This window comes from Perognathus longimembris, chromosome 7 (assembly GCF_023159225.1).
Source record: "Perognathus longimembris pacificus isolate PPM17 chromosome 7, ASM2315922v1, whole genome shotgun sequence".
NCBI lineage: Eukaryota > Metazoa > Chordata > Mammalia > Rodentia > Heteromyidae > Perognathus > Perognathus longimembris.
In genome coordinates this window covers 80,301,003-80,327,760 of record NC_063167.1, presented here as the reverse complement: position 1 = coordinate 80,327,760, position 26,758 = coordinate 80,301,003, and the positions used below count along the sequence as shown (strand labels likewise).

The 26,758-nt window shown below is 36.4% G+C and overlaps 2 pseudogenes; one reads left to right on the top strand and one right to left on the bottom strand.

Annotated features, from left to right (window-relative positions):
• Positions 1-6,300: 6,300 nt before the first annotated feature.
• LOC125354387 lies at positions 6,301-7,150 on the bottom strand (annotated as a pseudogene).
• A 6,340-nt stretch (positions 7,151-13,490) lies between these two features.
• LOC125355752 overlaps positions 13,491-26,758 on the top strand; it is a 33,624-nt pseudogene continuing 20,356 nt past the window's right edge.

Sequence of the window (26,758 nt, the reverse complement as noted above, 5' to 3'; positions counted from 1 at the left end):
TGTATGTGTGTGTGTGTGTGTGTGTGTGTGTGTGTGTGTGTATTGTGTACATTTGGAAAGGTGACTACTCCTATTCAGAAGCAATTTCTCCAATTTGGCTATAGGATACGCCAGATATTACATGGAATATTTCTAAATTTTGAAAAAGGCAGTCAGGTCATTGTCCACAGAAACACTTTTGAATGTTTAAAATATTTAAATTGTTTAGTATTTGAAAATTAGGTTGAAGTAAAGCTTTATTTGTTTGTGGTGTACATATTATATATAAATTATTTAAAATTCCAACAAATGACATTATTTAAAGTACAAGAAAAGCCAATCATAGAGAGATTTAAGTTCCTTTAAAGCTATTTTTAAAAGAATTTATTAAACTTTTCTAACAGCACTGACTAAAGGAGGAGGCACATGAAAATAGCCATTTGGTTTAAATGATAGAACTTGAGTCATTTAATATATTATTTCAGGTTGAAATGCCCATATATTGAATTTGCCAGTGCTGGCTCTTGAACTCATTGCCTTATGCTCTTGTTTGGCTGTCTTGCTCGAGGCTGGCACTCTTACCACTTAAGCTACAACTCCAGACCTTGCTTTTGCTGGTAATTAAAGATGGAATCTCAAGTACTTTTCTGACCAGACTGGCTTTAAACCACAATCCTGAGTTCTCAGCCTCCTGAATAGCTGGGATTGTAGCTTGAATTTTTTCAAGTTCATCAAGCACTGCTTTCACTATGCATTACCATGAATAAATTATCTTTTTCTAAGTTCCTTAGAATGAAACTCTCATAGGCTGTCAATAATCGTAAAGGAGCCGGATTTCACTTATTTATATCTAACAGAAGTGAGTCCCCTAGCCTAAAACAGAATGGAAACACTCAGAAAAAGATATTTCTACTCTTACAACAAATATAGATTGGCCTTAAATTTTTTCCCTTTAATCTGTCTAAATCAATTAGACATTTGAATTGTGGTATTATACTTTTCAGGAAGCTTCATTGCTTTCTATTATTCTCATGACAAAAATAAACAATTCCTTTTGAAATCATAAAGAAAAATACCTCCTGCTGAGTTGATGTTTTGTGCTGTTATATGCAAGAACATATGTGTAATAAAAATGAGAAATGACGGATGAAATAATGATGTTGGAGCCACTTACAGTAACAATAGAGAACAATTTTGGATGAGCTCCAAATATCACTATTGTTTAATTTTAGCCTAGTTATACATCTGCCTACGGTAGTGTGAAAGATAATAATCGCACCAGATAGCTATAAAATGCACAAGTAAAATTACACGGCTCTGTTATTCTCTCTAAAGGTAGTACTAAACACTTCTCTTCCAGCTGACTGACCCTGTCCTGCATTTTTTGTTCTTCAAACTCCCTTGCACATTCAGAGGGCAAATCCCCATTTCTTTGTGTGTCTTAGGCCACTCTGTACCCATGTAGGAATAAAGTAACTAAGAGGAGACATAAATATGTTTGCCCTCTAATGAATTTTGTTCTTTACATCTTTTCTCTCTGCCTTTCACATACAATGAGGGGCTTTTGAAATGAGAAAAAGAGCATTACTGGAAGTCACAAAATGCCAATGAAAAGACAGGAGCTGAGTGCCAAATCACTCACTCAGAGAAAAAGAGGAAGACAAAGACAGCAATGCACCTTGGCTCTCCTCTCTGAGACAGCTTCTGCCAGTGAGCACATGAGAGAATCCTCAACTGGAAGGGGAATTATAAAGATCCACAGTGGAGGACTCAGACTTTCATTTCAAACCACTCTGAGGAAATGTTCGTGTGTAAAGCTAGCAGGAAAGAAGAGGAGGAAGGGCTGAGAGGAGGGCAAAAGGGGAGGGGGAGACAGAGATGGAGGAAAGGAAGAAAAGCAAAGTCCTAGCCAGAAATTTCCACTGATATGTTCTCAAAAATAAAGATTCCATCCCTCCCCCAAAATGCCCACTTTGTGTCTAAAGTAAAGTAATCCAGAAAACTATGGTGTACTGGTGAAAATAAAGATCATAATCTTTGGTTAGGTTCTGGATGGAAAGACCAAACTTTTGTCATTTGTTTTCTTTGATCACAAAGCTTTGCACTCCAAGTAGAGCCAAACAGGTCTGCCTCTCCATCACTGACAGTTAATAATTAAATCAAACATTATATTCAGCAATAGAACATATGCATCAGCTTCTTTCAAATTGCATTTCCTTCCTGTTAGGTCCATTAGTGTAAGCCAGACTGCCTTTAGAAACCCCCTTATTGCTGCTGTCTTTCAGCACTGTCCCTGAAATGGATAATGCGGTACATATTATGGGCAATTACATAGAACTCCCCAGTGATAGGGTTTTAGAGTTACAGAATGAAACAGCTGGTATGACCGAGCTATAAACTAATCAGAGAAAAAAGAGAAAGATTTAAAAATAATAACTTGGACACGGGGAAAATGCATGAGAATTCTTTAAAATTATTGTTTTTATGGGTTAAAAATATATATACATATACACATATGTATATATATGTACATAAAAAGGATTTAAAATGGATAAGTCAGCTTATGAATACAGTGTAAATATGTTATTTTTTAAAATGGTTTTCTTTTTTTGCCACATCTTTTATGTTCAGAATGTAAAAGCACGTAACAAACAACCACTCAACTTGAGGTCTTCCTAAACACTGGCATTTTCTCTCCAGTATTGTCAATAAAATATTTCCATATTAGAAACAATTGTAAGAATATCTAGTCTTCTATGTTCAATATTATTTCCATGAAAACATAGATGGAACTGGAAGCTGAGGCTGATCTCTACTAAATGAGCCACACAAATAATATTTTCATCTTGTTATTTTATGTCTGGGCTTCAGTGAGCAGTGAGCAGAGATAAAAAAAAAAATACATAATCTACCTCTCTGCTTTGGATGCTGAAGTTGCAGTGCTCTGCCTAAAAAATCATATACAAATTTTAGATGTATACCTGAAAAAAGTTCGATATCTAAATATATATATATATATATATATATATATATATATTCTGTTCACAGTTTTAGGAAAGGAAATGATAATGGTCTTTGATGACAAAAATGTTGCTTGGTTTGGTTGTAAGCAAAGTGCAGTTTTATCTTATGCCAGCAAAGTGTTTGGAAAATTTTTCAGTAAAATTACTTTATAAGTTAAGAAATAATGGAACAATCTTCACAGTAACTACTGGGAAATGGAGCAAAAGTAGGTGCAATTTTGAAGTTTAAATATAGCCATACAACTATTTTCAAATTCTGTACAAAATAATTCTACACTAAAATTGGAAGATATTAAAGGCAGAATATTGGGACCAAAGTTAGAGGCCCTTCTTTTTCTCTATGAGGAGATGGATTACGTAGTCCCAGTCAGATTTATGGGATTGCTTATGTGCTTTCATAAGACTTCAGTAGCTGGTATTTATTTCAGCAACAATAAAATGGCAGCAGGAGGAAGTGGACATAAAACATGCCATCTAGTTTGATTTGCTTAACAGTGATTGTCTTCTCTTTCCCTGAAGAGCAGTGATTCTTCGGTGTTGGTCTCTTTCCCTGCCTTTCCAGTAAAAGCTTCATTATGATAGAGTGGAAAAAGGAGAAACAGAGATGTTAACAAGACAAGACATTAAAGTCAAAGGAAGTCTGTGCCTCCTCATTATAGAAAGTAATGCTCACTTTAACAGTAAAACCCTCATTTGTTTTTATTATTGAAGCAATAGTGGTAACTGTACAACATAAGTGAATATGCTCTCACTACCCGAATTTATTTGTTATGTAACAAACAGAGTGCAGGAGCTGTAATTGGAGGTGATGTTTGTGTATGCCTCCCTTTTCCATAAGGAGGGACAATTGAAATGTAGGAAAAAGAGACCTGAATAAATGGCTAGAGTGCTGAGCCAGAAGGAGAGAAAAGCTGGTAGCTTATTGGCTTTCTTTCTCTTTGTGTTGATGGGGCTTGCACTTAAGGATTTGAGCTCTTGATTGGCTTTTTTTTGCTCAAGGATGGTGCTCTACCACTTGAGTCACACATTCACTTCTGTTTCTTGGTGGTTAATAAGAGATAAGAGTCTTGTGGATTTTTAAAATCTGGTCTGATCCTCACAGCCTTGGAGTAGCTAGGCTTTCAGGCAAGAGATACCATTGCCAGGTTATTCTTATCTCATATATCTATCTGAATTTACTCTAAGGGGAAGGGAAATTGGACTCTACTAATTTCTAATACAGGAAATTTCCAACTATATTTCTCAAGTATGTATTAAATAACTATTTCTGCCACATGATTTAAATAAAAATAGCTGAGTTCTATTAATTGAATACTAATTCAACTCATAGGCCTAACTGAATACTTTATAAACCCTGGTTTACTGAAATATGTCTACCCAAATTATGAGGTAGATATTAGCATTTAACTCATTTTATAGATGAAAAGGCAAATCAGGTTGGGCTTTACCCAATTATTAAATTACCCTGTTCAACGATGTAGGAGAGATTTGAACCAAGACAGTGCAAATCCCAAACTCAAGGCCTTTAAATACTGTAGTACATTATCCTTAAAGACTAACACAATTCATTCCTTAATGGTACATCAATAAGAGGTGTCAGGACTCAGATCTCCAAACAGTATGACAGTCTTCTTAACTAAGTCCCTGTGTACAAGAGTAAAAAATTATGTTCTTCCCTGGGGTCTCAAATCCAGGTTACACAAAGCTATTTTGGTTAATATTGGGAAGGCTGAAAAATGTTCATATTAACCTTAGTCCTAATTCAAAAGGAAAAAGGACAAATACCAACCCATTAATATCACACCACATTTAGTTCATTGATTTGATAATTTAAAATATTTCCCCCCATTCTAACAGTTATTCTGTAGGAGGCTTTAGATTCTTGGCTAGCATGGCCTTGAAGCATCTGGAAAAACACATTCCAATAATCCAGTGAACCGGGGATATAAAAATGCTGGTGAGAAAGCTGCCGATTGTGCATAATAAATCAACCCTGCTTCAGATCTTTCAAGTTTGTTATGTTGTGCTTCTGGTAAAATGTGTTGATCACATTGAGAACTTGGGTGATTAAAAAAAAACTATTACAAGAAAGTGTAGGAAAATATTTGTATGATTTTGATTTGGTTGGGCTTTGAAGGAAGCCAAAAATTCATAAAGAACAGGATAAACATTTTTGAGCAGATAGGGTTTTTCAATGGATGGCAAAGATAACAGGAAAAACTAAACCCTGGCTGGGTGCTGTTGGTTCCACCCTTGTAATCCTAGCTTCACTCAAAAGACTGAGATCTGAGGATCATGGTTCAAAGCCAGCCTAGACAGGAAAGTCCCTGAGACTCTTATCTTTAATCAACCACAAAACGCTGAAAGTGATAGAGTACCAACCTTGAGCAAAACCACAACAAAACAAAAAGAGCTAAAAGATATTACCAGCACCCTCATGTCAAGCCATAGAACCAAAAAATACTAATAATTATTGTGAATAATAATCTAAAAATAAAATAGACTAGGAAAATATTTGCCACACATATGTCATAGAAAAGGTTAATATTTTTAAGCAGAGATGGTAATCCTTACACTGCGGCTTCTGTTGTAGTTCATTGTTCTGTGTTGCCTTGAACTCACCCTGCAGGGGGGACCAGCTGAGCTCTTGTGGATGCAAGGAAGCCTGTGGCCCCAGCCACCTCTGAGCACTGCTGCTGCTGCCCTCCCTTCCTGCACAGACCATTTCAGCTGCGGCAACTATAAGCAAAGACAGAGGATTCCTAGACACATAAGGAAAGTGGTCATATTGCTACCAAAATGATTTGGAATGGTGGTTATTTAAAACTGTGTAGAGAGGGAATTTATCCCGAGATTAGAAAGAGAATTTCCACGATACGGTTCCAGAATGATATGAGAACTTGGTGTTTAACCCAATCTTCTCTCAACCTAAAAGTGAGAGAACAAAGGGAAAGAAAAAAAGCCAATAGAAAATCAGGCAGACCATACTAATACATAATTAACATAAACAGGTGTTCAATGGGCAGTGAATTTAAGATGGTGTTCGTGTGTGTGCGCGTGCGCTAGATGTTGGGTCTTAAAGTCGGGGTCTTGTGTTCTCCCTTAGCTTTTTCACTCAAGGCTGGTACTCTACTACTTGAGCCACACTTCCACTTCCAGCTACCAGTTGGTTAATTAGAAATAAGAATCTCTCAGATATTTCTGTCCATACTGGCTTCCAACCTTGATCTTCAGATCTCAGCCTCCTGCATATAGCTAGTATTATAAGTTTGAACCATAGGTACACAGTTTTTTTTTTTTTGTGGAAAAATGTATATTTATAATTAGCCAGCTGGACTCAGTTTAGATGATTCCAATTTTGTTGGCAACATTTAAGGCATCATAATCAGGAGCCAGTCGAACATATGCTTTCTTCTCTTCATCAGGTCTGATCAGGGTATTGACCTTAGCTACATCAATGTCATAGAGCTTCTTCACAGCCTTTTTGATCTGATGCTTGTTGGCCTTGACATCCACAATGAACACAAGTGTGTTGTCTTCTATATTCTTCATGGCTGACTCAGTGGTCAGGGGGAACTTGGATAGCATAGTGATCAAGCTTGTTTCTCCTCGGGGCACTCTTCCTAGGGTATTTGGGCTGTCTCCGAAGCCGTAGCGTCTTGGGCTGCTGGAAGGTGGGTGAAGTGCTTATCTTTTTTTTTTTAAGAAAACATATTTCTTAATTGAGAGTTAAGAAAAAAAAAAAGAAAACATATTTCTTTATAATTAATAGAAGCACAAACAAATATGAAGAGATGCATACCATAATAAAATACTAAGAACTCTCATAAACATTTTTTCTTTTTTTTTGGCCAGTCCTGGGCCTTGGACTCAGGGCCTGAGCACTGTCCCTGGCTTCCTTTTGCTCAAGGCTAGCACTCTGCCACTTGAGCCACGGCGCCACTTCTGGCCGCTTTCTGTATATGTGGTGCTGGGGAATCGAACCCAGGGCCTCACGTATAGGAGGCCTAGTGGCAAGAGAGCGTATCTTCTTCTTTTTGTGGCTGTGGACACCTTTCAGCACTGCCTTCTTGGCCTTCAAAGCCTTTTCCTTGGCTTCGGCTTTAGGAAGGGCCGGAGCTCCCTTCTTCACTTTCGGCGCCATCTTGGTGAAAAAGGATAGGTACACAGTTTTAAAGGTAAGAAATGATCTGTTTTTGTTCTATCTAATGTGTTGGTGAAATGAAAAGTTTTGCTTCTTTGGTAGATGTTTGAGGTCCTGGCAGATGAATGCTCCTCATGCCCATGGAAAAAAGTACTAATATCAGTCATATATAAAAGCAGATTAAAAAATAGAGGCCCAAGAAGGTAAATAATTTATCCAAAGTTGCACAGCTGAGATGTGTGACTGAGCTGGCCATGGGAGCCAGATATCCAGGATCTAGATCTTACTAAAGCTATTAAGCCCGACTGACTTAAAAACATGGTGAATATTAACGGGCTCAAATGATTCAATTCATTACTATAGTGAGTGCTGCTTTATCCAATTTTTACAAATAAGAGTTAAGTGGTGTGCTTTAGGTCTGTGATTACAGTGCAGATGTTAAAATAAATTCTAAGAGCATTGAGTTCCATGCACCTGATCTAATTTACATACTGTCTGTTTGATGGCAAAGCACACTAATAATAATAAGGTCATTGTAAATAAGAAAAAAGAAGAAGCTCTAAACATGTAATTTTTAACTCCCTTACTCTAATTTATGTTACTGAAAAATAAATCGCTCTAATTTATATGCTGCAGAAAAATAAATCCAAGACAGATTATAAAGATTTAATGTAAAACAAAAGTATAATGTATTAAGATCAATATTTTTCTTTACTAGGGTAAAGAAAAATGAATTTAGGAACTTCTCTGAGAAATAAAGATAGATATCATAAGGGAGCTAGAGAAGAGAAAGAGAGGGAGAGAGAGGAACCATTATAGTAATATTTTCCAGTTAAATATTTGGGTATATTCACTTGTGAACTGTAATTATTTTTTCTGAAAACAAGCTATACACTTGAGCATTTTTTCCCAATTAATTTGTGCACTATTTTCTTATAGATTGATTAGTCATATTAATGACTTTTACCTGCTGTCAAATATATTGTGAATATTATTTGTTTGTCCTTAGCCTTTTTGTTTTGTTCTCAATGTTTTGGCATTAGTTTAGCATATCTCCTTACAAAAAATATAAATAAGAACTCTGTCAAAGAAAAAAATACAAATGTAAAAAGAACAGAAGAAAATTAACTTAGGGGTTAGAAGAATGGCTCAAGCAATATAGCATCTGTCTAACAATCCCAAGACCTTAAATTCAATTCTCAGTAAAATACACCCCCCCACACCATTTCTAGATGTCTACTAATAAAAGAAATACTTTTATAAAATAAAATATTTTCTTTCATTAGATCAGAAAAATTTCAACTAATAACAGTAATGCCCAACAATGAAACAAAGTCAGTCACAAGTTAATTCTCACAGAATTTTAGGTGAAATATAATTTTTTCCAATATTTATAGAAGAACACAAAATAATTTGTAGTATGTTGGCACATAAACCCTAAAATTTGCAAATAAACGTGATGTAGGCTCTGGCTTGCTTAGGGGATGAACAATAGACATCAGTTAAATTCATGATCAAGGAAATAGGGTCTTTGTTGTTGACCTGAATGAATTACTCAAATAATCTTGCAAAACTTAGCTAAAAATGGATGATATATATGTACATGTGTCTATATGAATATATACATATACATGTATGCTTTTAAAAAGAGAGGAAGCCTCTGTGAGTATGTATATGTATATATATATTTATATACATATTGAGAAATAATATTTATATTAATGAAAGTCTAGATGTAAAATATGGTGGATCCTAGATAGATAAATACATATTCTAAGCCATGTTTGTCCTGAATGTATTTGCTGTCTGAGCTAACCTTCTGTGAAATTGAGCTGATAGTTTGTGGCTTTCAACAAATTAGTTCCTTTCCCTATCTTGTTGAATTTTGATATGTAGTGCTTGCTACCTTTGTACTCCTCTATTTTTCTATTAGTATCTGAATTGTATATACTGACATCTATTTTCCAATTGTGATGAAAATTTGCATTTTCTCTCATTTTTCCTTTGTTTACTACTCTAGGCACCTATTACTTTACTGGCCATTTTTAAAGGAGAAGTTCTTGGTTTCATTGATTTTTTTCTGTTTTTCTAATTTCAATTTCATTGGTGTTTTTCCTTATCTTTAATGTTTCTTTGTTTTGCTTGAATTGAGCTTCTTTTATTTTTATTTTTTGCTTTTTCTTTGAATAGGAAGTTAGATGACGAATTTCAGAGAAATACATTTATTTTTAGGAACCTCTTCAGCTATGTCCTACAAATTTTGATCTATATTAATTTATTTTGACATTTACATTTTAATTGATATATATTCTCCAATATAGTATTATTTTGAATAGTCTCATGCCCTAAAACTTGTGTGTGCTTTGCCTTTTCATCTCTCCTTTAATCTGTAAATCTACTTATGTACCTATAGATAATATAATACATAGATTATATGTAAAATATATAGTCTGTATTATCTCTTTATCTACCCATATATCTGTCATCTATCTTCTAAATAAAATTTCAACAATCATGGGTAGCTTCAGTTAAGTAGACATGCCAATTTTGTAGGAACTTACATTTTCAAAGCATTTGGCTAAATAACAGAGGGTGCTATTTCTAGATAAGGTGTTAAGAGTATGTTTTGTGTTTTGTTTCTAAGTGGTTACTCCCTGAGCATACACTACAGTGCTGTTTGTCCTCATGTCCCTTGCAGTGTTACCAGAATTTGGGGAGTTCCCCCATTTTAATAGGTATGTAGTGGTATCTCATTGTTTTAATTAGCAAATTCCTAATGATATGTGTTATAATTTGATTATGAAATGCCCCACAAAGGCTCATGTGTCAAATGCTTGGTCCCAAGCTACTGGTGCTATTTTGGGAGTTTCTTGGAAATTCAAGTGATGGAGTTTAGCTGGAAAAAGTAGGTTCTGGAGCCTGGGGCTGAAGATTATGACTGATTCCCAGACTTGCTTTCTACTTCCTGTCCACCACGAGTTTGTTAATCTTTGCAACATACCTCTCCTGTCATGATACTGATGCCACACATATGGGAACAAGTGACCATGAACTGAACCAAAAAATGAGTGATTCTTCCCTTTGAGCTGTTCTGTCAGGTGATGAATCACAGCAATGAGAAACTTGATATACTATGTAATTGAGGCTTGCTTCAATGTACTCACAATCCTCCTGCCTTAGTCTCCTGAGTTCTAATATTAAAAAGATGCATCAGACCCAGCTTCAACATATTTCCTTCTAATTTCACATGAAAATTCGTTAACCACCATGAATTATTTAAGAAGATGATGACTAATTTAAAAGTAAATGAAAACTTCCCTAGAATTTATTGGGCGGGGGAGGGAGAGGGGAATATGTTGATATCTAATTGGACCCATTATGTTTAGGGAACTTTTTTGTAGAATTTCCTTAGTGGAAAGTTTGTGAAGTTTTTTTTTTATAGTCTATGGTTATGAAAATTTTAAAAGATTTTAAAAGAATGTGTAATTTTGTATTGAAGGATAATGTGTTCCATTAATATTCATTAGGTCCCTTTGGGCGATAGGGTTGTTTAAAACTTCTGTGTGTTTGTTGATTTTATATCTAGTGATTTCTATTCATTACTAAGGGGCTTATGTTCAACTTCCCAATTGTAATTGTATATTTATTTTGTTTGCTTTGTAGGCTTTTCTTTATATATTTTGAAATCTATTGTTGGTGCCCACATATGTTGAAAACTGTTTACATTGTTTTACATTCTTGGTGAATTAATCATTTTATAGTTATGCAGGGATCTTTAGCATTCTCTGGTACAGAGTACACTTGTCAAATATTTGTTTTGCCACTCCAGCATTCTTTTGATTCATATCGCCAAGCATACCTCCTTCTATTTTTCCCTTTAATTTACCTGTAAAGACATTTTCTTGTAAAGAACATATCACTGGAACACAGTCTTGTATCCATTCTGCCAATCTCTTTTCTTTTGTTAGATGTTGACCCTTTCTGTGAAGAGCAAAGATGGTGAGTGAATAGAGGATCATCTTCTATCCTCTGTGTCTGGAGTGCAAGGAAGGATAAGAACCCCATGCTGTAGGTGAACATGGTAATGATCATCAGGCTTTACCCAGAGTTGATATGACTGTGGTATGTGATGAAGGAGGAGAGAAGTACAGATAATGTTTTCAACATTTCCACTTGTAATAGAGTACATTTAATAAAAATAATTCTTTCTCCAGGGCTTCCTCTTATCTGTCTGTCTTCAGAGCCTTCAAGAATAGCTTAAGTGCCTTCCAAATACAACCAAGGGGGCACATTCATCACTTGACCATCACTGTGAAGGCAAAAGGGGAAGCTGTCAGCCATGCACAAGGCCTGCCCCATGCTAGACATTGAATACACTGGTTTCTTGATTTAGACTCTCCAGATTTTGTGCCTGTGAGAAATAAATTCCCGTAGTTTGCACCCAGCACATCTGTCATTACAGAACCTTAATGGGCTAAGATAGGAACCAAACTAAGACAGTCCAGGGAACTTAGCACCAGCTTAGCCAACTTGCCTTCTTCTCCTTACTTTTCAAGGTAGTCTGACAGTTACATTTGTATTCTGTCTAGACTTTTCTTTGAGTAAGCAGAAGAAATCATGTGAGGCATTCTTAAACCATCTTCTCTAGCATCAAGTACTATGCCAGATTATGTTTTTTGGCTTTTAATTATTGTTTAGTTAAGTTGATTAGGTGCTATACTTGATAATGTAAATATTTCTTACATTGATAAAGTCATAAGAACTCTGAGCTTTATGATATCGTTGAAATACTTTGCTTAATTGATATTAAAATGAATTTTAAATAAGGTGAATTTTTTGAAGATGTCATATAACCTTTACTTTATTGGTCAGCATATGAATTGAAAAGGAGAGCTATCCACTGAAGTGAGAATTAACATCAAGGGGATTGAATTTGGGCAAAATTTCAGTTATTATGGTCCTTATTCTTTTTTTTTTTTGTCATAGGGCTTGAACTTGGGGCCTGGGCTCTGTCCTTGAGCTTTTTTTGCTCAGGGTTAGAACTGTTTCACTTTGAACCACAGCACCATTTCTGGCTTTCTGTTGGTTAACTAAAGATAAGAGTCTCATGGAATTTCCTTCCCAGGCTGACTTCAAACTGTGATCCTCAGATCTCAGGCTCTGGAGTAGCTAGGATTACAAACATGATCCACAGGTGCCTACCTATATTTTGTTAAAACAAGTGATCATTTGTTTTCAAGGAGCAATTTTTTTCTGAGTATCTATTTGCTTTTGTTGTTGCTATTGATATTGGTTGTGGAGCTTGAACTCAGAGCATGGGTATTGTCCCTGAGCTCTGTTGCTCAAGGCTAGCACTCGATCACTTTGAGCCACAGTGCCACTTGTGGTTTTTGAGTGGTTAATTGAAGTTAACAGTCTCACCCAGACTTTTCTGCCCCTACTAGATTTGAACCACGATCCCAGATCTCAGCCTCCTGAGTAGCTAGGATTACCAGAGTTTGGCTACGTGTTTTATTTTTGACTTGGTGTTGGTTCCTCAATTGTGTGGGTGGTAATTCTGGTTGAATAGGTATAATGACTGATATATGCAGTATTTATGACATGAACAGAATGTCTAGAAAATATTATCAAATAGATCCCATGCTTATTGTATCACCGATTATACATTATACATGTTTTTCATATTTTAGTCTGTATTCCTCCATTAAAGACTCTTTAATTTTTTTTTGCATTCACTTAATTACCAAGTAGAAAATGTCTTGTGCCATTTGAGATACATAGAGGGGAGAATACAATCTCATCTCTTTACTGAAGATGATTATAATCTAAAATAGAGAGACAAATATGTAAATGAGAAGGCAGGGATGCATGTTTTACAAAGAGCTGGAGGGAACATAAAACAGAAGGCAATAAACCATCCCACGGGGGACATAGGAGATGGCACCTGGAGTACAGAGGGGAGGAAAGGAGATGGTAGAGTTTTAGACATTGTGACTTGCCACTGCCTGATTTCAGGTTCTCATATTTTCTCACCTCCTGGTTAAGAGAATCTTAGTACAGGATAGATCAAAGATCCAAAGAGCATATGATTTCATGTTAATTACATATGAACAAGAAGATACCAAAGAATTTTCTTAGATGGCATGATCAATCCATTATTGGACTCAGGTTGCTTAGTAAAAGATGGTGCTATTTCTTGAAGGTGAAAAGGGAGACTATAAAGAGAAAGAAGACAAAACCTGCTGTATATCCCTGGGGATCTACTCAAGGTTCACCGTTCCAGTGCATGTAGACCTTGAGGAAGAAACTGAGTTTGAAAATACAGATTTGTGAGTCACGAGGATATGGTGTATTGGAAACCCAATGGAGGCAGGAGGAAACAGAAAGATCAAACAGGTGAGTGGGGCACCAGTTATAAACAGGGTCCTGATGCCAAGGGAAGTGAAATGGAACAGTCAGAACCTACTAGAAGGGTCAAATATAAGCATGGTAAGGATTATTATTGTCCAAGTTATCTATCTTTTTTTCAAATTTTTATTATCAAACTGATATACAGAGAGATTACAGTTTCATATGTTAGGCATTGGATACATTTCTTGTACTGTTTGTTACCCTGTCCCTCATAACTCCCTCCCTCCTCCCCCTTTCCCTTTCCCCCCCTGAGGTGTTCAGTTCACTTTCACCAAACAGTTTTGCAAGTATTGCTTTTGTAGTTGTTTGTCTTTTTTTACCCTGTGTCTCTCAATTTTGGTATTCCCTTTCAATTTCCTACTTCTAATACCAGTATACATGGTTTCCAAAATACTCAGATAAGATTACAGAAATAGTGTAGGTAAAACCACAGGAAGGTGATACAAGAACATCATCAATAATAGAAGCTACAGATACACATGGGAGTTGAAAGTAGTTACAACTGTGATATAACAATCGTTTCCATAACATGGAGTTCATTTCACTTAGCTTCATCTTATGTGTTCATAAGGGTATATCTATTGGGCTCTTGTGATGCTCTGCTATGACTTGCCTAAACCTGTACTAATTATTTTCAATAGGGGAGACCATAGAGTCCATGTTTCTTTGGGTCTGGCTCACTTCACTTAGTATAATTTTTCCAAGTCCTTCCATTTCCTTACAAATGGGACAATGTCATTCTTTCTGATAGAGGCATAAAATTCCATTGTGTATATGTACCACATTTTCCTGATCCATTTATCTACTGAGGGGCATCTGGGTTGGTTCCAGATTCTAGCTATGACAAATTGTGCTGCGATGAATATTGTTATGCTGGTGGCATTACTGTGATTTTGTTTGTGGTCTTTTGGATAAATACCCAAAAGTGGGGCTGAAATTCAATGCAATACCCATTAATATCCCACCACCATTTTTTAATGAAATAGAGGAAGCAATCCAAAAATTCATATGGAACAATAAAAGACCTAGAATAGCAAAAACAATCCTAAGCAGAAAGAACAGTGCTGGAGGAATTACAATACCCAACTTCAAGCTGTATTATAAAGTTGTAGTAATAAAAACAGCTTGGTATTGGCACCGGAACAGGCCTGAAGACCAATGGAACAGAATTGAAGACCCAGAAATGAACCCACAGAACTACGCCTACTTAATCTTTGATAAAGGAGCTAAAACAATAGTTTGGAAGAAAGATAGCCTCTTTAACAAATGGTGCTGGAAAAACTGGCTCAACACATGCAACAAACTAAAACTAGATTCTTATATATCACCCTGCACCAAAATCAATTCCAAATGGATTAAAGACCTCGAAATCAAAACAGACACCCTGAAAACACTAAAGGAAGGAGTAAGAGAAACACTTGAGCTCCTTGGCGCAGGACAAAACTTCCTTAACAATGACCCAGAAAGGCTACAAATCAAAGAAAGGTTGGACAAATGGGACTGCATCAAACTGCAGAGCTTCTGCACGGCAAAGGACATAGCTTGCAAGATAAACAGAAAGCCCACAGACTGGGAGAAGATCTTTACTGGGCTTTCAAGGGACAAAGGCCTCATCTCTAAAATATGCAGAACTAAAAAAATTACCTTCTTCCAAAACAAAACTGCAAAGAACCAATAGCCCCCTCATCAAGTGGGCTAAAGACTTACAAAGAGACTTCTCTGATGAGGAAATGAGAATGGCCAAGAGACATATGAAAAAGTGCTCTACATCACTGGCCATAAAAGAAATGCAAATCAAAACAACATTGAGATTCCATCTCATCCCAGTAAGAATGTCCTATATCAAGAAAACTAACAATAACAATTGTTGGAGGGGATGTGGCCAAAAGGGAACCCTTCTTCATTGTTGGTGGGAATGTAAACTGGTTCAGCCACTCTGGCAAGCAGTATGGAGATTCCTCAGAAGGCTAAATATAGAACTCCCCTATGACCCAAGTTATCTATCTTGTCAATAGATCATGAACATAGCAAACTGGCTGCGTTGAGTTGTGAATGAGGAACCAGAAAATGATGTAGTATCTACAGACCCTGTAATCAAGAATCTTGGCTACGATGGGGAAAAAGACAGATAGATGAAGAAGCATGTGGGAAAATGTCCAGAAAGAAGCAACAGTTAAAACGCAGGGAGAGAGTTGCTGATGAAGCAATTCTACCAGAAATAAAAGAGAATGGAGAATGAGTAGCCTTGAATAGGATCACAGGAGCCTCGGAAAGCAGAAAAAAAGATAAAAAAGAAATCAGAACTTGAACATTAAAACAAGTATGGCCTTTTACAAACTCATCTTTCACATGCTATAGAATCATTGTAAGTTGTCTCAGTTACTTAGAAGATTTAAGGCAAGCCTCTCTCTTCAATTAACCCCTAGGTACAAGTAGATTAACCACACACATGCTTGTTCAAGTTTCTAAGCCTTTGTTTAAACATAGTTATGTCTTTTGTAGATTGATAAAAGTTATTTTCAAACATGTGATAGGAACAAGGCAGGCTGGTAAATACTTTCATTTTTAAACTAAAATATAGCTTTCTTTTCTATCATAAACCTATTAACTGGCACAAAATAAATATAAAGTGGAATAAATTATTTTTAAAAAACAAACTTATAAAAAGAATAAATGATAAAAAAGAATCCCTGGATGTTTGCTTTTTTTTTGGTGGAATAATAAGTTCATGATTTGAGAAGTTCAATATTCTTGACAAAAATGCAGAGAGTCTATTGTACATTAGACATTGGAGAGATTTTTGATGACCAGGATTCATTTGAACATATTTTGGTAAATTTGTTAGGAACTAGACTTATGTAACAATATGTGCTAAACTGATATCTGCTCACAAATACTTTGCTTATTACCATCAATTAAAGGCACTATTTTGAATTCCTCCAATGATGGTATGTGTATCACTTCTGAAGCATCTCAGTGTAACCCTTACTGATTTGATTTGCAATTATACATACTAACACAAGAATTCAGCTGAATAGAGGAAGTTCTGAAATCTCATAAGGTACTGCTGAAGCAGGAAGTCTGGGTTCACTGAATTCAATGTAGTCTATCAATTTCATTCAGAGTCGGGGAGTTTTAGGTTTCTTCAGAGGAAGATGACTGGTTTGGTATGCACAGCAGACTCTTACATTGTTTCCTAATATCTATCAGGTTGCTTCATAGTACTGTGTGTTACCTTTTCTATCACAGCTTCTCCAAGGGCAGTCAGGTGGTGAATCTGCATTTTTTACAAACTTTCAAGTGATATTTATGTAGCATAAAATTTGAGAATTGCTGCTGGAAGGGTTTGAAATTGCTGGGAAAGTGTTTAAAAAATCTGGACATACAGTGTGGAAAAATGAGCTTTGCAATATTTTTGTTGTTGTTGTTGAGCCACATAATCAAGTGGTCAGGTATGGTGGGGTGGAAGGTAGGCAGAATACTGTATTACCAAAAATAATAATTTTGAGTCAAGCGACTTATGTTGGACACTTGTCCACTTCTTTCTGGCCTGTGGGCTTAAAGAATAATGATTAGCTCCTTTGATTCTTATTTTTCTCCTCTGTAAGGTGGTGATAGTCATCCCCTATAAATCTACTGAGATTATTAAATGGGAAAATAATTATCTCAAATAATCTCAAATAACCTCAAGGCTGAGCTCACAAATCATACAAATAATCTCAACAGTCATAGAAAGACTACAGAAAAATAAAACCAGTGGTGAACTGAAGGATGTACATTGCACTTTGAGGCCTTCTCCTAAAAAATGGTAATAAAATACAATTAAATAAATTACTGTGGTCCATAAAAGCTTTTCCTCTAGTCAAATCTGACTTGTATCCATTTCCATTTTTTTTCCTTCATCTTAGGACCCAAATGCCTCGGACAGTAAAGCCTGTTCTTAACCATCTTGTTCTATTTCCTCAATTCCTGAGCTAAGTCCCCAAATTTTGACTTAGTGACTAAGAAGGATTTTATCTCCCTTCTCCTGGAGAGTAGTCCTCAATTAGTAATTTAATTTTGCTTAGAAATCTCTATTATTCATTTTGCACAAACTTCTTACTTCTGTAAGGGAAGAGCAGAGGTCTGGCAAAGCATTAAGACACATGAGAGCATTCTTTGTGGTCAAAAGGCAATATACTTATTCCTTATTTTCCTAAATTCCAAGCATAGGAGATAAAGGAGGAAGGCTTCCACAAGAAGGTGTGGAAAAAGTAATTATTTTGTTGTACTTAAAATATCTTGGTTTTATATCCAACTTCATAAGACAGTGACATAATCTTCTATCAATACAGCTTTAATTCCCATACCTGCAATTCACCTGCAAAACAGCTACTACAATTCTTTGCGTTCAGTTACTTAATTATTTATTTGGGGTTTCTGTGTGTGTGTGTGTGTGTGTGTGTGTGTGTGTGTGTGTGTGTGTGTGTGTGTGTGCTGATCCTGGGTCTTGAATTCAGGGTCTGACTGCTGTCCCTGGGATTTTGTGCTCAAGCCTAGTGCTCCATCACTTGAGCCATAGCTCCACTCCTGCTTTTGGTGGTTAATTGGAGATAAGTGTCATGGTATTTCCTGCTGGGGCTGGATTATGGACTGCAGTCCTCAGATCTCAGCCTCCGGAGTAGCTAAGAATTATGGGCATGAGCTACGAGCACCTGGTCCTTGCGCTTGGTTTCCAGAGGTGAAAGTACTTATCCTGGTTTTCAAAGCCATATTTATTATTTAGTTGATGTATTTATGCATTAGTTAAATTAAGTAGGATTAGTTTTAACCTTATTAAGCTATCCATCCTTAGGGTTTGTTTACTTTTTTCCCCTTATATTAGGAGACTTGGTAGTAGTTTAAGGTACTAGTCTAAGACTTGGTACTAAGGAGTACGAGTGGTCATTTTTGGCTTGGAAACTGGGGAAAGCAAAGATGTCCTCTAGTAATTCTGTATCAAGAACTTGCCTAGAGCTGACTAACGAATCTAAACTAAGGCAAGGCAGAGGAGCAAATGCAAGGGAACATGCTAAGTTCTGATTGCAAAAGAAGGAGTTTATAGAAAGTTTAAGACAGATAAAATGGCAAAACTAGAGAAAATAATTTTTCAGGGATCTTGAAGGAAACAAAGGTTGGTATGTCTGGGAACATAGACTGGTAATAGGGTGAAACATACCAACTTGTGTCCTTGTTGTAATGTAATTCAGACTCAAAGGCTCGTTTTTCATAGCTTTGGCACAGAGAATGACAAGCCACCCAGACTGCCTGTATGTCCCACCTCATTCGCAGCTTCTAACGGGAACATTTCAAGCTTTCTGACATCTATTGTTTTATTCCTTGTATTTGCTTCTGTGGTTTTCTGCAGGCTACCCTAATGAGCTCCAATGTCATATCAGTGGATTTGTCTTTTAAAAATCCTTGACTGGATTTTCCTTGCTTACACTAGCCATGCTTTGATATCCCAAGCCCTCTGCATTGCTTTTAGTCTGATTTCAGTCTATCCATACACTAGATAGTTAAGAAGTATCTTTTTACACATGTCTGTTCATGATTTGGATTAACAAAAGTCTTCAAGGCCAACCCAGCCTAAGCCAACTCCTGATAAATAGATTTCTTGATTTTAATGTTGTCCATAATTCCCTAGCCTACCCCCACCCCATAAATCACGTCCTTTATCTCCTCCTTTAGTCACTATGAACACTCCTATGGGGGGAAAAACTTTCAGACAAATTTATGAAGCTCTCTTTCTACCTTCTAATCCCAATTCTCTAATTCTAGTACATATTGAAAATTGAAAATGCAATCTATGTTTTCAAGTTCCCTTTTCTGAATATTTTGAAACATGTCTACAAGACAAAATATTACTTAAATAGGCATAATTTTCTCTGAAACTATACCAATTATACTATTATAGCCCTTGGCTAAAATGCTAAAGGCAAACCTAATTTTAGAAGAGGGGAAAGACAGTATTATCACTCAAATGGTAGAGTACTTGGCTAATGCACAAGGAACCATTTGTTACATAGTGGGTCGATATTATGACTTGGACACATAGTGGGTCGATATTATGACTTGGACAATATAGAAAATAAGAGCATTTTATAATGCAATAATAGACATTGCAGCTTATTGAACAACATGGAGGAAGAGCTAGAGTTAGCACCCACTTTATAAGAACTCAAGGTACAAATTACCAGGTAAATTGAGGAGAAATAATTTGAATTACCAAAGATTCACCTGATTTAGAACAAGATTAGAAAGGGGTTCTTTAGAACAGCCAATGACTTCAGTGAATGTAAAATGTGTTTCTTCTTATATCAATATGTATCTTTTCCTCAGGACAAGTAAAAGGAATATGGCTCACCTAAAACAAGGTTCACAAGTGGATCTTTGTGACTATCAGATACCAAGAAAGATTCAAGTGTAAGGGTAAGTTTCATCAAGTTCCTTGCCAGAGTGTATTATCTTTTTTCGGAGAAGAGATGATTGGTATATTTTCCTTTCTAGAGTGTCTCTTGGTTCTTTATAAACACTTAAGAACAGGACACACACAATATGGATTTGTCTGTGTTCAGGCTCATGGAGGAGATTTTGATGGAAGATACATTTTGAAGTAGAACCAAACATAAAAGCAAATAGAGCCATTTAGAGACATACATTTTCAGGAACAAAATGCACAGCAGAAAATATTTTAAAAATTTGATTTGGTCCCAATGTAATTAAGTCACTTTTGATGTGCATTATTGCACGTAAAAACCTAAATAAAAATTTCATGCACAGAAGAAAACCAGTATATAATTCAGAACTACATCCTGATGCATTAATGGGAAGAATAAATATTCATTGTCTGAAAAAGGATATGTGTGGTCAAGAAGTTAAATCAAATGAATTAAGTAATTAATTAAGTTAAATCAAGCGATTGTGAATGATATAGATAGGTAACGCATGAACATTTTACATTCTCATTGTACTTTTGTTTAATTATAGAAAAATGGAATTTGCACTTCTATTTAAGAAGGGGATTTCTTTTAAGGAGACTGCTAAAATGCAGATTTATGTGTAGCAACAATAACTGTGGAAATTAATTAAGATCAACAGCTTTTCTCAGCCCTTAAAGCAAGTTTGAGTCACTTTCATGAACGTTTCTTTTTGCCATTTAAATGTTGATTCAAGAGGGTGCAACTATGCATACAAAAAGATTTGACTCAGTAACTATAATTACATGAGGTGTATTTTACATTATTTATGTTTGTTTGAATGTGCTTCATCACATGAAAATTTGCACACCAATTACTACATCCTTTCTGTGGGATTTGTTAGTTTTAGAGTCATTTCTTTTTAATTACATAGCCTTCAGAAGTTACAGTACCTGAAGATCTAATACAATCTCATTACTGGAAGGAAATGATCATTGTCTGCATTAACAAGTATGACATGGTTTTAGTGTAGGGCATTTTGGGATATTCTTTTTGCTTTTTAGAAACACGGAGGCGGATGAGCAGGAGCTTTCTTGATATATCTAGTGTCTCAAGAGAACTTTCTAAAAGGTGAACCAATGTAACAGCAATACTTAGAAGTTGATATTTTATAAACCAACTGTATAACTCGGAGTCGGGGAAGGGAATGGGGAAGGCGAGAATATGGGAGAAAAGTGAGGGAGGAGTTAACAAGTTCGATAAGATATGTATTCACTGCCTTACATATAAAACTGTAACCCTTCTGTTACTCATTTTGACATTAAATAAATTAATTAAAAAGATAACTTTCCGTGAAGCAAGCTCAAGATTATGTATCTTTATGTTTTGTAACTGATATTTTTCATCAGAAAATATATGCCACAAATGATATTCCATGCCTGTTACACAGTTAATTAGCCGAGCCTAGAGAGGCTTTGTGAGTTGCACACCTGGTCGGTCATGCCTTAGATGGGATGGAAGCCTTTCAGGGCAGTGCTTTGTTTTGTGATCTTCCCCACTTCTTTCTATGTTGAATATCTGGCACTGACTCCTCCATTACTCCTCCCAGAGTCTCCTATGCATCATATATTTAGACTTATAGGGAGCATATTTTACCTGGATCAGTAAAAATATCCAATGAACCTGGATGCTGGTGTCTCAGACCTGTAATCCTAACTACTCAGGAGGCTGAGAGATGAGGATCACTGTTCAAAGTCAGCCCAGGCAAGAAAATGAGACTATTATCTCCAATTAACCACTAGAAAAGCAGATGTGGACCTGTGGCTCAAAGTGGAAAAGCACTAAGCTTGATCAAAAAGAGCTCAGGGACAGTGCCCAGGCCTTGAGTTCAAGCCCCATGACTGATAAAAATGAATCCATCCTCAGGAAGCATGAATGTGAGAGTGTACCTAACACCAAACTTACTAATAAGTGTGCCTCAGTTTCTGTACTGAGAAATATTTACACAAATAGATTTTGAAAGTCATATCATATTTTCAAACTAACATGAGATTTAGATTGAATTAATGAACATTTATTTTTGCATAGATATAAATACTAAAATGAATATATGTCCATATTTTTAAACATATACAGACAAGTTTTCACTATAAATGTATTAATAAAAAATAATTGCAGTAAGAATAAGATATAGAAGTGGTCAATAATATATGGTCAATAATGCCAAAGATATTCAATATCATTAGTTGTTGAGAGAAAATTTAAGTTAAAATGCTAATGAGATAACACTTCACGAAATTACTAGAATTACCCAATTACTGAAAATATTGGTAAAACTAGGATTCAATAAAAATTCTCATATACCCAGACACTTTGGAAAACTATTTGGGTGATTTTTTGAAAACTAGATATATACCTACTTCCAAGAGTTCTACTCCCAGGTTTCTATTGCCCTACAGATACACATGCATACACAAAAAGATTTGTGTTTAAACAATTTTGTCTACAATAATCCAACGTAGGAAAATACTCACAATACCTCAATAGTATCATATTACACAGCAAAATTCTATACAGTATTATAATCCAGATAATACTGCTAATATCACTGACTAATATTAACCCATCTTAGTATTTGGTTGAACTAAAAACCCTATATACACTGAGGGCAGGCTTGGGAAGGGCAAAGGATGTGTGAGAATGCTGAAAGGAGTGACATTGATTAAGATGCATTCTATTCATACACTGCTTTGTTGAATGGTAACTCCTTTTTACAACTATATAAAGATAATAAATATTAAAAAAATAAATATCACCTGTCCAGATTTAAAAAATAATCCCCAAACCTATATACTAAACAAACACATGCTTTCTGACTCTAATACAAGAAATTCAGACAGGACAATATTAATATTCAAATATAAAAAACAGAACAGCAATTGACAGAGGTAAACTGAGGTATAGGCCATAGAAAAACTGCCTAGGAGGAGGGAGATGGACTACACTTCTGTGTGTGGATGACTCTGCCCAAACTCTTTGTACACTTAGGGTCTTTATATTTCACTCTATATAAGTTGTGCTGAAAAAAAATACTGTGCTCAGTCTTTTTTTTTAAGTTGCCTGCTTTGGAGAAACTTCCATTCTTTTTCTGAATGCTATTTTTAAAGCACACTGTATGCTTATAGATAGTGATAGCAATTGAACAACTCTGGCTTGGTCATAAGATGATAGGCAGTTAACCTGTTTTTCCTGTCAAACTCAATTATGTGCATTCATTCCTATACTCATTCATATACTTTTCTGAGATTCCTCATCTGGAATTCTTATGTAGCTAATTGATACCAGCATATATTTGAAATGACTGCAATTAGTAAGCTATGGCTTCTAATAACTGTGTCAGCATAATGGAACTACTGTTTGTTAACTCTTTGTAGATCTAGACTGTGCTTGTAACCGCTGTTATGGATTGTCTCGGACAAACCTATGACTCTGTGGCAGTCTATCCAACATAAGGTCTCAGCCACTCAGAACCTGTTTTAAGCCAAGCACACACTCCTGCCTGGGCCCTTAGTATTCCTTCTAAGTGATTTAGGAGGACCTCACACACTGTCATAGGGAGTGGGATAAGCTTGTTTCCAGGAATGTTCCATCCATGGGCTCCATGCAGAGCTTGCCAAAAGCTCTGAGATTGGTTGTGCCAATTATATTGGTGTTTTATAGCTCTGTTCATCTTTAATGATCTGCAGCCTCGCTCACCATGCAAAGCTTCTGAAACTTGGCTGCTTCCCAGCTGCTCTATTGATCTGAAATTTGGCCAGCAAGCAAGATCTTTTCGTTTGTTTGGGGGATTATTTTTAATATCTGGCTTCGGACAGGGAGCACAGAGTGGGGTGGACACTTCAGAGAAATGACATGTACTCTGGTACGGGCTCTTGAGGGCCTAAGACCAGTTCTCTGGTGCTATAAAGAACACTATTGAAACTGCAAAGAGAACTCTCGTTTGCATTGCATTGAGAGCTGTAACAGTTTTTCAGGCCCCCATCTGTCAGAGCAGAAGGTGTTCTGCAGCTCAGAGAGTCAGGACTCAGGGACATCCTTTGCCATGGGACGGAATGCAAAGGCTATGCTACAGTCCAGAAGATCCTAGCTTTGCGTGAGAGTAGACAGCTGTCACCGAGTTGTGCTCATAAGGGTGTGGAACCAGTATTTGATATATTCCTACTCACTACCATTTTAGATTCTTCTTCACTCAAAACTAACCTTCCCAGACTTCATACCCAAGGCACTCTAAGATCTCAGTGTGAAAAAAGCTGTTCCTCAAAACTAGAGTCTCTGCTTAAACATTTTGGAGATATTCTTCAGTTGGAGATTTGTATGAACATATTTAGAATATATGGGAATATTCTGGAAAACACTAAATAAAAAGGTTTTTTTAAAAAATCAGGTTTTCTCACATTTCCTTCCTTCTCCTTCCTTCCTTCCTTCCTTCCTTCCTTCCTTCCTTCCTTCCTTCCTTCCTTCCTCTCTTTCTTTTTCTTCTCTCCCTCCCCTTCTCCCTTCCTTCCTCCCTCTCACCCTCCCTTCTTCCCTTCCCTTTCCCTTCCCTTCCCTTCCCTTCCTTCCTTCCTTCCTTCCTTCCTTCCTTCCTTCCTTCCTTCCTTCCTTCCTTCCTTCCTTCCTTCCTTCCTTCCTCCCTCCCTCCCTCCCTCTTTGTTTCTCTCTCTCTCTCTTTCTTTGTTTCTTGTCAAAGTGATGTACAGAGGGGTTACAGTTTCATGTATATGGTGGTGACTACATCTTATCCAGCTTGTTACTTCTTCCCTCATTCTTCCCTTGCCTTCCTCCTTCCCCGTTTCTCTACCACCCCCCCATGAGTTGTACAGTTGGTTCACACAATATAGCTTTGTAAGCACTGCTGTTGCATTGGTTTGTCTTTTGTCTTTCCATCCTTTGTCTCTCCATTTTGATATTCCCTTACCTTCTCTAGTTTCAATACATGCATATACAATATCCAGGGAACCAAATCAGTTACAGTGATATCAGGGGTAAAGGCACAGGAAAGAAAGACAAAAGAAAAAAGCATAAGTTTACATGGTATGTTGAAAATAACAATAATGATAAAGCACTTGTTTCCATAACTTGGAGTTCATTTTGCTTAGCATCATCTTATGTGTTCATATGGACCATAGGGATTGAGCTATTTTGATCTTCTGCTAGGATTATCCTAGACATGTACTAATTATTCCCAGCAAGGAAAAGCATAGAGTCTATGTTTTTTTGGGTCTGGCTCACTTTACTTAGTATGATTTTTTTTTGCAAGTCCTTCCATTTCTTTATTAATGGGGAAATGTCATTCTTTCTGATAGAGGCATAGAATTCAATTGTGCATATGTACCACATTTTCTTGATCCACTCATCTACTGAGGGACATATGGGTTGGTTCCATATTTTAGAGATGACAAATTGTGCTGCGATGAACATAGTTGTGCTGGTGGCTTTAGTGTGGTCTTTTGGATAGATACCCAAAAGTGTGTCTGCTGGGTCATGGGGAGCTCTATGCTTAGCCTTTTGAGGAACTTACATACTGATTTCTGAAGCAGTTAAAATCAAACTGCACTTTCTGCATGGCAAAGGAAATAGCCTGCAAGATAAATAGAAAGCTCACAGATTGGGAAAAGAGCTTCACCAGCCATACAATAGACAGAGGCCTCATGTCTAATATATATGTAGAACTTAAAAAATTAAATTCCTCCAAAACAAATCCTCAAGAACTAATGGCCCCTTCAACAAATGGGCTAAGACCTAAAAAGAGACTTCTCTGAAGAGGAAATGAGAATGGCCAAAAAGTGCTCAACATCACTAGCCATAGAATGCAAAACAGAACAACATTGAGATTCCACCTCACCCCAATAAGAATGTCCATTATCAAGTAAACTAATAACAACAGGTGCTGGAGGAGATGTGGCCAAAAGGGAACCATACTACACTGTTGGTGAGAGTGTAAACTTGTTCAACCACTCTTTCTTTCTGTCACCAGTGTTGGGGTTTGAATTCATGGCCTGGGCTCTGGCTCTAAGCTTTTGTTCTCAAGGCTATTGACCTAACACTTTGACACACAGCACCATCTCCAGCTTTTTGGTAGGTAATTGAACTAAGATCCTCAGCCTGCTGAGTAGCTAGGATTACAAGTGTGAACCACTGGCACTCAGTTCCAAATTTCTTGATGGCAGGGTTTCATTTAACAGAAGTTTGAAATAAGTCTAAAATTAGAATATAGTATTTCCCTATGGCAAACTCTTTCAGGAGTATTGCATTAAATATGCATTGTGATATTAATGGTTCATATTATGTCTTAACAGGAAGTAGAGGTTTTGGTAGGGTAGAATCTGAGTGAGGGAGAATCATCTCTCAAGAAAAATCCATTATCTGCTCCCATACTTACAGCAAGGAGATGATATTGGGCGAAGGAATGCATTTTCCAGGTTCCCTTATAGTTGGGTGTGGACATGTGATTGATATTTGCCTAAGGAATAAGAATAGAGGGAAGCTACTTCCTCTAGAGAACAAATAGAAGGACACCAGAGGCCTGTGGTACATCAGAAGCACCATATGGAAACAGTCAAGTTCTAAATTACATCTCCAGGACAGCCTTCTGAAAAGCAAGAACACCAGCATGGATTGCTATATCAGTGTCAAATAAACTTATTGTCCATAGGCTTATTGTAGGATCCTATCTATTACTGTGTCTCATCTCATTAATATTA